This window comes from Ambystoma mexicanum, chromosome 8, assembly GCF_040938575.1.
Source record: "Ambystoma mexicanum isolate Mex_15411 chromosome 8, UKY_AmexF1_1, whole genome shotgun sequence".
NCBI classification, from domain to species: Eukaryota; Metazoa; Chordata; class Amphibia; order Caudata; family Ambystomatidae; genus Ambystoma; species Ambystoma mexicanum.
In genome coordinates this window covers 1,651,843,147-1,651,853,981 of record NC_090929.1, presented here as the reverse complement: position 1 = coordinate 1,651,853,981, position 10,835 = coordinate 1,651,843,147, and the positions used below count along the sequence as shown (strand labels likewise).

The 10,835-nt window shown below is 50.8% G+C and overlaps 1 long non-coding RNA gene across 1 annotated transcript in view; it reads left to right on the top strand.

The window, feature by feature from the left end:
- Positions 1 to 647: 647 nt before the first annotated feature.
- Positions 648 to 10,835, top strand: part of LOC138473280 (uncharacterized) — a 312,643-nt gene continuing 302,455 nt past the window's right edge. The window contains exon 1 of the long non-coding RNA XR_011268748.1: positions 648 to 1,038. This is a non-coding gene — a long non-coding RNA (uncharacterized lncRNA). The remainder of the gene's footprint in view (positions 1,039 to 10,835) is intronic.

Genomic DNA, 10,835 nt, shown 5'->3' with positions numbered 1-10,835 from the left:
AGCAGTAAGATGGAAGTGAAGAGCAACCAGGAGGCGGAAAGTGCAGGAGAACACTGAGCCGAAGGGGTGGCATAGGAATTAAGGAGTCACTGATTGGCAAGGTGAGTGGCACTTCCCATCAGGACGGTGTTGCAGTTCTCTGTCTGTATTGAGACCTTAATCTGCGCACCTTGATGCTAGGATCCATTAACTTCAGTCTGCCTCCGTTTCAGCTCTCAGTTGCCCCTTCGTGTGGTGGTTATCCATTAACTTCAGTCTGCCTCCGTTTCAGCTCTCAGTTGCCCCTTCGTGTGGTGGTTATCCATTAACTTCAGTCTGCCTCCGTTTCAGCTCTCAGTTGCCCCTTCGTGTGGTGGTTTTGTTCTGTCAATGCCAAAGAACCTCAGGAAATTTGATTTTCTTTCATGGTTTGGCGTAAAGTGGTGTATGCATTTTCTCTGCCCCTAGAAACGGCCTTGGCGTTAAGTGATGTGATCATTAACTCACCGAGCTAATTTATAATTTGCCAATCACTGGAACAGCTGTTAGAGGAGAGGACGTTACTAGACATGCTTGCTGCAGATACTGGGATTCAGGTGCACAGATAACAATTGGGTCGAAGCCTGAACATGGTCGATAAACCAGATGAAAGCGTTGCACAAGGAAGCCGAGCCACCCCGACAGCGACGGGTCGAGCCCCGCGGCTGCCGCGGGCTGTGAACAATACACACCGACCCGCAGCTGGCGTATCGAGCCTTCGAGGCTGGCTTTGCTTTCAGAAAAACAAAAGGGTGTTGCCATGCAATTAAAATTAAAAGCATGGCAACCGCTAGACCTATTTGTGATTTATGACTAAGAAGAGGTTCACTGGTTTCCAACCAATGGGGAGGCGTCTTGCCGTCCCCAGACTCTGCTGCTCATGAGGCGCTTCTGCTGGGGATGTGTAAGGTGCCTCTGGATTGGCTGCCTGTGGGTTCCAGGTACCTGCTATGACTATCCACAGAGGATGACGAGCGCAGCTGCACCTGCTGACGCCGCGAGACCCTGCTTCCTGCAACGGTAAGAATCCTGGTGCATCATGGGAGTTGTAGGCACCTGGCACACGTTCTAAGAGCAGCTCGTGGCCCAGTCTGGGACTGCAAGAAAGCCGCTCCCATCAAGAACACATCAGTATTACGATTTACAGTAAGCATGTAATACATGCAAGCCTGAAACAGCTGCATGCAAGCCTCTACGCAATTGCCTAATTACAGTCCAGTTGTGACATTACTACTCACCTATGTGTTGCATGTGAGCTGTCAGGGCTAGCGCAGAGCAGAAGGCCATCTGCCAGCGAAGCACTTTAGTAACTTCTGTAATGGCCCTCATTCATAATATGATAAGCAGACGGTGAGAATATTATTTGTTAGTTAATAGTTGGACTCTAACAGCTGTCTGTTATGTGCCTGCCTGCTGGTGTGCCAGTGCTCCAGGCCTCCAGCCCGTAGTGGGAGGGGTCCGGAGCAGGGACGTCATTTCACCAAAATGCCAGGGGTAGCGGAAGTGACATCACCCGACCCTTGACCCTCTGATGACATCACAGGAAGTGATGTCATTAGACCCCGCCCCAAAGTGATATAGCGGGTAGCGATGGAACACGACATTTCACCCGTTGACAAAACAGGAAGTGGCATCACATAGCATTGTACACTATGAAAAATATAGTTATGATATCACTATATGATGTACATTCATACAAGAATGGATCGCCATATGTATCATTAAGTTCAGTGTTTATTGGCCCGTATTACCAAATGACTGTGTATGCAAGCAGACGTCCATGACCAAATGATAAGCGTAAGTGCTATATAATAACACATCATTAAGCGCTTTATATAGAAAAAATATACACCCAATATCACCCAACCTGTGTTGGTACACATTTATCGACCTCAGAAGGATGAACGGCTTAGGCTTAGTGAGGCGTTTAAGAACAGACTAAATCAGTGACTCACCCCCTGAAGTGTGCCTGAAATAAACATTTAATGAGGCCAGCAATTACTGTATAGAATTCCAGAAAGACAGATGATTTGGTATTCCTATTCTTTCTTATTTAGGGTCAGTGCTGAAAGTGTTAGAAGAAAAATAAGAACAAGTGCCTCAAGTCTTTTTTTTTAAGGGGCCTGAACAAAAAAGCCAGCCACCCCAGAAGTAAAGAGCCACAGCCCAGGAGCTTGCTAACTTAAAAAAAAAAAAAAAAAAATGTATTTTTTTTTTTTAGTAGAGGTCGCAAGGGACACCACAGAGGTCGCAAGGGACACCACAGAGGTCGCAGTTGCGACCCCTGGCGACCCCCAAATGACGTCCCTGGTCCGGAGCCGGCTTGTGAGGGGCGCGCGCTGCGCGGCCACACTGTTTTTTCCCTCCGTTGTGGGAGGCACGTCCCGGCGTTTACTGCATGGCACCGACCGCGTTGGCACGGTGATGTGTTCATAACATCCCTCTTCTTTCCCCTTGATAATGCGGTTGTCCATGATTTGATCGATTCAGCAATGTCGGAGGGAGAAAAAACGAAAATCATTTAAATGAAAATGACTTTGTTTTTTTTCTCCCATGGACATTTCTGGTAACCCGCACCCTCCACCCCGTTACTTACCTTTGGCGGCACACTTCACTTTGTGCCGTTGACTCTGTGATGCCGGTTCCCTTCACTTCCGTGGATGGTAACCGGCGCGGCAAGACCCCTTTTAGAAAATGTTTTTAAAACATTGTATCGGGTGTGGGAGACACCCCGGCAGCCCTGATGCCATTATAGAGAACAAGAGTGTGGTGGACGCCCAGCAACCCCGCTCACCTTGTTCACTAGAATGGCATGAATGGTATATTTGTTCGAAATTTCCGGCTGTTCGAAATTTTCACAATGCAAACTTATATACAATTCTATTAATCAGACCAACAGTTCCATGTTAGCGCACATAGTAACTTAGCTTTCCAGGTCGCCACGCTGCAGCCCTCAGCGGCGCCCCTTCTGGCTGCCGGGCCGGGCTGTCTGCGTCGACTGGATGGGGGTCTGGTGTCATCCTCCTTCTCGGCCCGGGCTGCCTACTTTGGCTGGGCTGATGGCCTTGTGCCGCCCTCCTTCTTGGCTCAGTTCAATCACTGTTATCTCTCCCTCCACTGTCTCTCCGCCTTTCATTTGTTCCAGCTCCTCTTTCCACATTGCCTGGGGAACTTTCTTGAACCATGATGCGTTCCAGGTGATGAGTCTCCCATCATGGATTGCAGTGTTCATAGTTCCTCTCCGTTTGGTCACAGTCCAAAGGGGTGGTCTTGAATAGGCTCATTAGCTTGATCCTCGATGGGTTCCGGAGCAGAAGACCAGCACCTGATCCCCAACTATGGTGTTTGACTTTGTGGCTCGCCGTTTACTGCCCATGTGCTTGTTAGCTCTGACCCTCATTTCGTGTGTCCTCTGTTCACAGATGTTGCCTTGCTATGGCGGTTGTGACGTATGGCGGATCGTTACACAGCTCTGAACATGATGTCAACCAGGGGGGATCGGTTGACGCAATGGGGCATCAACCAGTAGTTTCGGAGGAACTGGTATAGTTCGAACTCCCAGGGGGCTCTCTGAGCCTTTGCGATCCTGTGGACATTGTTAATCGTTCTTATAAACTGTTCCGTGTCGCCATTCGCCTGGGGCGGTGTGATGAGGTGGTGTGACCGCACAGAGCAGTCTTTCTAAATCGATCTGTCAGCCCCTGTGCCACACACAAGTGCGGTGTAGTGGCTGACAGGCACAGCGAGACCGGAGGACGAGCTGTGGGAATCAGAGGTAAGTGTGTGTTAGTGTGTCTGTGTGAGTGTGACAAAAACGTGTGTTTATGCAGAGGGGGTGCTTGGAGGGCGGCAGGGAGCAAAGGGGGTTCTTCAGGGATGAACCCTCCACCCCAAATTACAAAAAAAACAGAAGTAATATCTCTTTGCAGTTTTCTGAGGGCTGCTAGGATGGGCGTAGCAGAGTGGGTAGGGGCCAGGGTCTGTAGTGGGGTGGGGCAAGCACAGGGACTGGGCTAGGAGTGGGATGAGGGAGTCCAGTAACTATGATGGGAGCAGGGTGGGAAGAAACGAGTGTCTGTGGTTGGAGCAAGATGGGCGGGTGACGTGGGATAGTGGTGGGAGCAGGGTCGGGAGCACAGGGACTGTGGAGGGAGCTGGGTGGGTGGGAGCCATGGGATCGTGGTGGGAGCAGGGTGGGGAGCACAGGGACTGTGTTGGGAGAAGGGTGGGGAGAGCCCAGGAACATTGGTGGGAGCAGGTTTTGGAGAACCCAGGGTCTCTGGTGGGGTGGGGAGGGGACAGGGACTGGGCTAAGCCTGGAATGAGGGAGTCCAGAGACTGCAATGGGAGCAGCTGGGGGAGCCCATGGATTATACTGGGAGTAGGGAGTGGTGATGGTGAGCTATAGTTCATAGCCATTTGGACTTGCTGTCCATTTGGCATTTGTGAGGGTGGGCAGCCTACCCACATTTTGCTGGGGGGGGGGCAGGGAAGGGCGGGGCACTGAGGCATAAAAAGTTTCAAGATCACAGAATTAAACTGTAGTACTACTTCTATGTCGGCGGCCTTTTCTACACAAAGTACGTTTTAATGGAAAGCTCAGAGCTCTCATTGGAGGAGAGAAGTCATGGAGGAAGGGGGGGAGGGTCATGAAACGCAATCGAAATGCAAGCGTTTGATGCCTTTCCCCTGCCCCGTTTTGGCATTTGTTCGAGGGTCACTGGCAAAACAGGGACAATAGCCAGCCATCCCCAAATCCTGGGACGAGGTTTCAAAACTCAAAAATTCTCGGGATGCCAGGACCATGGACAAAATACTGTGACGGCCCTGGCACAGCCAAGACGTCTGGTCACGCTAGGGGTAGTGGAGTTTTGCGTTCATTGCACACGCTTACATGGCATAAAAAGTGGGATAACTTATTAAGCATGTTTTCTTTTTACAAAACGGCATATAATTAGATAATATTGAGCTTAATATGTTCTGGTCTATGCTTAATAAAAAGCACAACGGTACCTCCTTCAAGAAATCCATTTTGGCTTACTGCACAAAAACCCAGACTCATTTAAAAGTGGAAAAGGTCGCTTTAATGTGACAGGCCCAAGCTTACAATTAACGCTTACCTGGCTCCATGGCCTTACAGACTAACGAAATATTTAAACAACCAATTAACTAATTACACATTTTCATTTCCCCCAGCAATTAAATAATTAAATAAAGCCATTTCCTCCCTAACTGTCCCTTGGACCCTACCATCTCCTTACCCCTTTTCCAGACGTCCCGCTTTCTCCCTGGGGCCATGCCCCTCCAGGCTCAATACCTGTTCCCTCGGGGTGGCCCGCTTGTGCAAACAGCACCACCCCATCCTTTCCCGTGTCATTCTCCCATTGTGCTTCCCTCCCCCCACATCAAAAGGGGCCATGCCCCCGGAGCCCAGACCCACTTCAATACCCCTCATACTCCCCTCTACACAAATCTCCCCCTTCCTATGACCTGCAGCCAGACTGACCTGCCACATCAGCAACATACATTTTACATCACAACTTCTCTACTGCCCCGACCTGTCACACAAAACTACCAGCCAGTCGCCCCTTAACCTACCAAAAAACTCCCTCACAAACCGCCCTGGGACGTAAAAACCCCAACCAGAACAACCTCCAATGGTCCTCCCCCCCCTCCTTTAATAAACCAAACCCCAGACCTAAACCAAAATGAAGGGGTGGGAGGGTGGGACAATCGCCAAGTCCAACCGTCGCCTGCCTCCCAAACCTTCCCTGCCCCCTTAAATACCTCAGGGGGCCGCTCTGCCCCCACGGCCACTCGCTGGCCGTGTGCAGCGCCAAACATTTCCCTTGTATCTCCCAGACTTCCACCGCCCCAAACTTTTCACCTTATCCTCCGTGAAACCCAACCTCTTTCCCTCCAATGCTGCGCCCATCCTGAATGAATGTGTACCAAAATCCTCGCCCTTTTCTGCTAACACCCGCAGAGCCTTCCGCAGTACCCCTAAAACTTGTGCCGCTGAAACCGATGACCCATCCTCATGCTTGAACACCAAGCCTGTCTTCACCTCACACCGCTCCTTCCACAACCTACCTGCCAGCACTGGGCATAAATCCTTACTCCCCCGACCCAACAAAACCCAGGAACCCTTTCCCTTCTGGTCCGTTTTAGCCTTATTAATCCTTATGTCCAAACCCAATTCTGTAATGTGCACATCCTCCCACTGCAGACCCCCAGATCCCCCTTTTCCCCCCACCAACTCCGAAACCCGAAAGGCCCCGAAAAATAACCACGTAAAACATGTCGCAAACAGCTCCCCCTCCCATACCGACCAACAAATTCCCCCTACTGCCTTAACCAACCTCTGCAGCAATTCCTCTGATATTGGCCTCCTCCTGTCCTTGTCCCTCTTACTTTCCCTTACCCATCCTTCCAACATCCTACTCGCCATTTCCCCCCCACTCAGCTGAAAACCCCAAAACCACTTCCCGTAAAAAGCAATTCCTGCTAACTTCCCCGCTATAGTCGCTCTTGACCAGCCCCTGTCCATACACCTCAGGAGGAAATTCACGACATTGTCCCTCCTCCTCTCTTCCGCATCCCATCTGCCCTTCCAACTACGTGCTCCCCCCCCCAATGAAATCCTCCCAGGCCCTCCTGTATGCATCCTTAGACGCCCCAGCCAATGAACCCTCCACCAGAGCAAGCGCTCCCAGCTTCCCATCTTCCACAGCTCCTCCGGAATCTGCTGCCCCTCCTGATCTGCATCTGGAGCCAATCCATGGAATCTCTGCCATTGAAAACGAGATAATGCATCAGCGATGCCATTATCCTTCCCCGGCACATGTGTTGCCTTAAACACCACATTCCATTCCATGCAACGCAGGACAAATTCTCTCATCAGCCTTGCCACCCTCTGATCCCTCGCTGACTGCCTGTTCACCACATGGACCACGCATTCATTGTCCACATTGAAATTCACTTTCCTATCCTGCAAATCCTTCCCCCACAGCTCCAATGCCACCAGTAGTGGGAAAAACTCAAGGAATGCTATACTCCTTCCCTCCTTCAACCACAGTTCAGGCCATTTCTCCGCACACCATTTTCCCCCCAAAACACCCCGAAACCCCCCGCTCCTGCTGCGTCCGAAAATATCTGTACCTCCCATGTCACCGGGTCCCCCTGTAACCACATTGACACCCCATTAAACTTCTCCAAAAAACGCAGCCAAATTCTGCAGTCCTCCCGCACTGACTCCGATACTCTTATCCAGTGATGTGGGCACTTTGCTCCCGCCATAGCCCTCGCCATGTTCCTACAAAACGTCCTTCCTGGAGCTACCACCTTACATGCAAAATTCAGATGCCCTACCAATCTCTGCATGTCAACCAGCGTCATTTTCTTGGCCCCCACGGCCTTTTCCAGCAACACCACCAGTTTGTCACCTTATCGTGCGGCTGTTCAATTCCCAAAAATGTCAATACCACTGCAGGCCCTTCTGTTTTGTCTTCCGCTAACGGCACACCCAACTCCTCCATTAGCTCCTGAAACAACTTCAGCATCCCTCTGCACTCACCCTCTCTATCTGCCCCGCTAATGAACAGAAAATCATCCAGATAGTGCAGCACACTCTCCCAACCCGAGTTAAATGAAAAAGCCCACTGTAGGAATGAGCTGAATCGTTCAAACAGCGCACAGGAAATTGCGCACCCCATTGGCAAGGCTTTGTCTATGTATATGCGATCCTCAAACTGCAAACCTAGCAACCAAAAATCCTCCGGGTGCACCAGCAGTAACCTGAACGCCGCTTTGATGTCACACTTGGCCATGAAGGCCCCCGCCCTTCTTTCCTTACCAGCTCCACTGCCTGGTCAACACTTGCATATACAACCCCACATTCCTCCGGGGCAATGAAATCATTCACCGACATGCCCTCCGGCCAAGACAAATGGTGTATTTACCGAAACTCCCCCGGAGCTTTCTTGGGCACCACCACCAATGGGGATATGACTAGGTCACCCAGCAGGTCATCAAATGGCCCCACAATCCTTCCCGCCGCTATTTATTTGCTCAATTTTTGCCTTACCACTTCCACATTTTCTTTGGCTGACTTCAGACTTTCAGCCCACCGGCGCACCCTTGGGCCCTGATACCCCAATCTGAAACCTTGACTGAACCCCTCACTCAAAATCTTCGCCCCATCCCTGTCCGGATAAAATTGCAACCATTTTTGCAGAACCCCCACCTTAATTGGTGTTAGGAAAGATTTCGTTATTGTAGGGAACTTTCCTTCCATGTGGCAACCCCTAAACTTTTTGCTATTGTTTTCAACCTGTTTTCTTGACTTTGCCAGAGAAGTGCAGCCTTCTGCTGTACTCCTCTGGGCTTTCGCTCCTTTCTTACGGGGAAACTGACATGCCCTTAAGACAGTCAGTACCGGGGAACGCTGTTTTCCGTAGTTTCTTTTATCGTGTCGCCATTTTAGTGCAACACGACACAAGAGGGCACTGTAAGCTAAGTTACAGCTCTCTTGGGTCTCTAGCCTTCTACAGACCCTAGACACTCTTATAGGATGGTTTTTGGATCGGTGCAAGTCATTCAGGGACTGGGCTGGTGGCAGCGATCATTTGGTTTATTTTGAGCTCCTTTTGCCGTTCTGAGCACCTTTTTGCCGCGAACACAAAAGGGTGGCCCGGCTACCCAAAATGGCCGGACCACGAGGCTCCTTTTTCTCGTCCACTGTCCGTCTTGCTCCCTTTACCTTCCCCCGGGTCAGGCGACCCGGGGCCTTCCTTATTTGGGCATGTAGTTTCCCGCGAAACACGGTTGCTTTCGCGGGCTTCTACATGTCGTTTGAGTGCCCCCAGGATGTGGGCTGGGCTGTCTGGTCCCAATACACATCCTGGGTGCCAGAGAGTCTAGGGTGGTGTGAATGCCTGGGACCACTGTGGTCCGTGATTGGTCCACGTATGGTATGTGTGTTGATGAGCGGATCTCCCATTGGCTCCCCTCCGTTTTGGCGCGAAGGGAACCGTGGATAAGAGGGAGCTGGAAACACCACTACCAGGTCGATCTCCTGAGTTCTTACGAACCCAGGGATACAGGAGCCAAGTATCCTGCCAACACGAGGCTGGACCGAGGAATCACTGGTGACCCCCTGAAGAACTTCTGCTCCTCATTGCTGTCGTCCGGTGAAGCCCTTTCCACCTAAGATCGAACAAGAAGGCCTGTACTGGCGCTTCGACCTATTGGAATAGCAGGACCAGCTATTCCCGGCACCTTCATCAACTCCTGCTGTAAGCCTTCGGAAGTGTCTCTGGGCCATCCAGTTGACTGACCAGCTTACTAAGGAGGCCTGCTCTGTAATCGCCGACAGGTTGGGTGGTATTCTGAGTCCGGGGCATGCTCACACGCTTCATTTGCTTAGCAGTCCTAAGCTAGAGGTGAGCAGTGCTCGTTTGGCTTGAATACACCCGGCCGTTCCGTTGCCCTGCTGTGGCGACAAAACTGTGCTTGTTTCTTCGATCGGGACGTCTTTTTACTCTGCACGACGACGAGACGTTCCCTGTTCTTCAGAACCTGCCAGAAGCTGTATCTATCGAGGAGAAGCTCGGGCCTGCTTGCTTCGGGGACCGGTGAGTAGATTAGCTAGGATCTGGTCGCCCTCCTGCAGTGCCCCTTGCTTTTCCCCGCTGTAAATACAGCACCCCTTGTCCGTACTCGCGCCCTGCTTCTGCCTCACAGTGGAGGCTGCGCTAGAGTCGCGGACCGTGTTCTCCTTCATTAGAGCTCCCTACAGAGCTGTTCAACGTCCTCCGAAGAGCTTCACCTTCTGCCCATTGGCACCGGCGTGTGCAGGTACTTTTGAGCGCTAGGCTCCACTCTTCGTAGGGATTGGACTACCATCCAGTTAGGGGCCTCAGAAGGCGGACATATCACTCGCATTGGTTCGCACTGCCTGTTTTCCTTCCCCTGCAGGTGGATAACATATTTCGTGCTGCTAATGCTGTGAAACTGTGTATTCTGTATATATATTGGGTGGATAGTGTATGTGTTGGTTTAATATCGTTGTATATTGCTGCTTTTACTGTGGTTATTAGTTTCAAGGCCTTATAATAAATGTGTATCTATTTTTGATATAAACAACTGTTTGGAGTAGTTTGTAAGCGCTCTTGCTTTGTGTGCTCATTGCGGGCTTTCAGTCACCCTCACCCCTCTTGAGACCTAGTCTTGACCGCCGCGATCGCTACCTTGATTGGTCTGGCTTGTCCAGAGGTTACCCTGTTCCAAGTAATTAGGTTGGCCTTCTGAACCTCTGCGCCACCAGGACAGAGTTCAGAAATCCGTCTTAACAAATTGGTGTACAGCGGTGGGATACGACTGAAGGTATCCAGTGTTGCGCACGAGCTAAGGCGTTTTCAGGTTATTCCAACCAGGACACGCAGTAAAGTATTGAATATAACGTTAAAAAGGCCATAGTCCTATCAACAGTATGGAAACGAATACTTTATTAACCTTAAATGCTTCGAAATCTGAAACATTGAAGAAGATGTGTGCGGAGAGAGGGGTTTCCTCTCAAGGCACTAAATTGGAAATGATCCAGAGAATCGTGGCGTGGCAAGAAGCGCAGCTTGACGCTATAACTTCCGAGGACAGTGCAGAAGGTGGTGGGGCTGCTCTCACTGGCAGAACCGACGGTTCTGCCGCTGCACTGATCCATCACGACCACGAGGACAGGGAGGATGTAATGTCTAACGTTTCCTCTGCCAGTGTTGATGGGGAGGCTATGCTTGAATTCAAGAAGCAAGAGCGGTCAA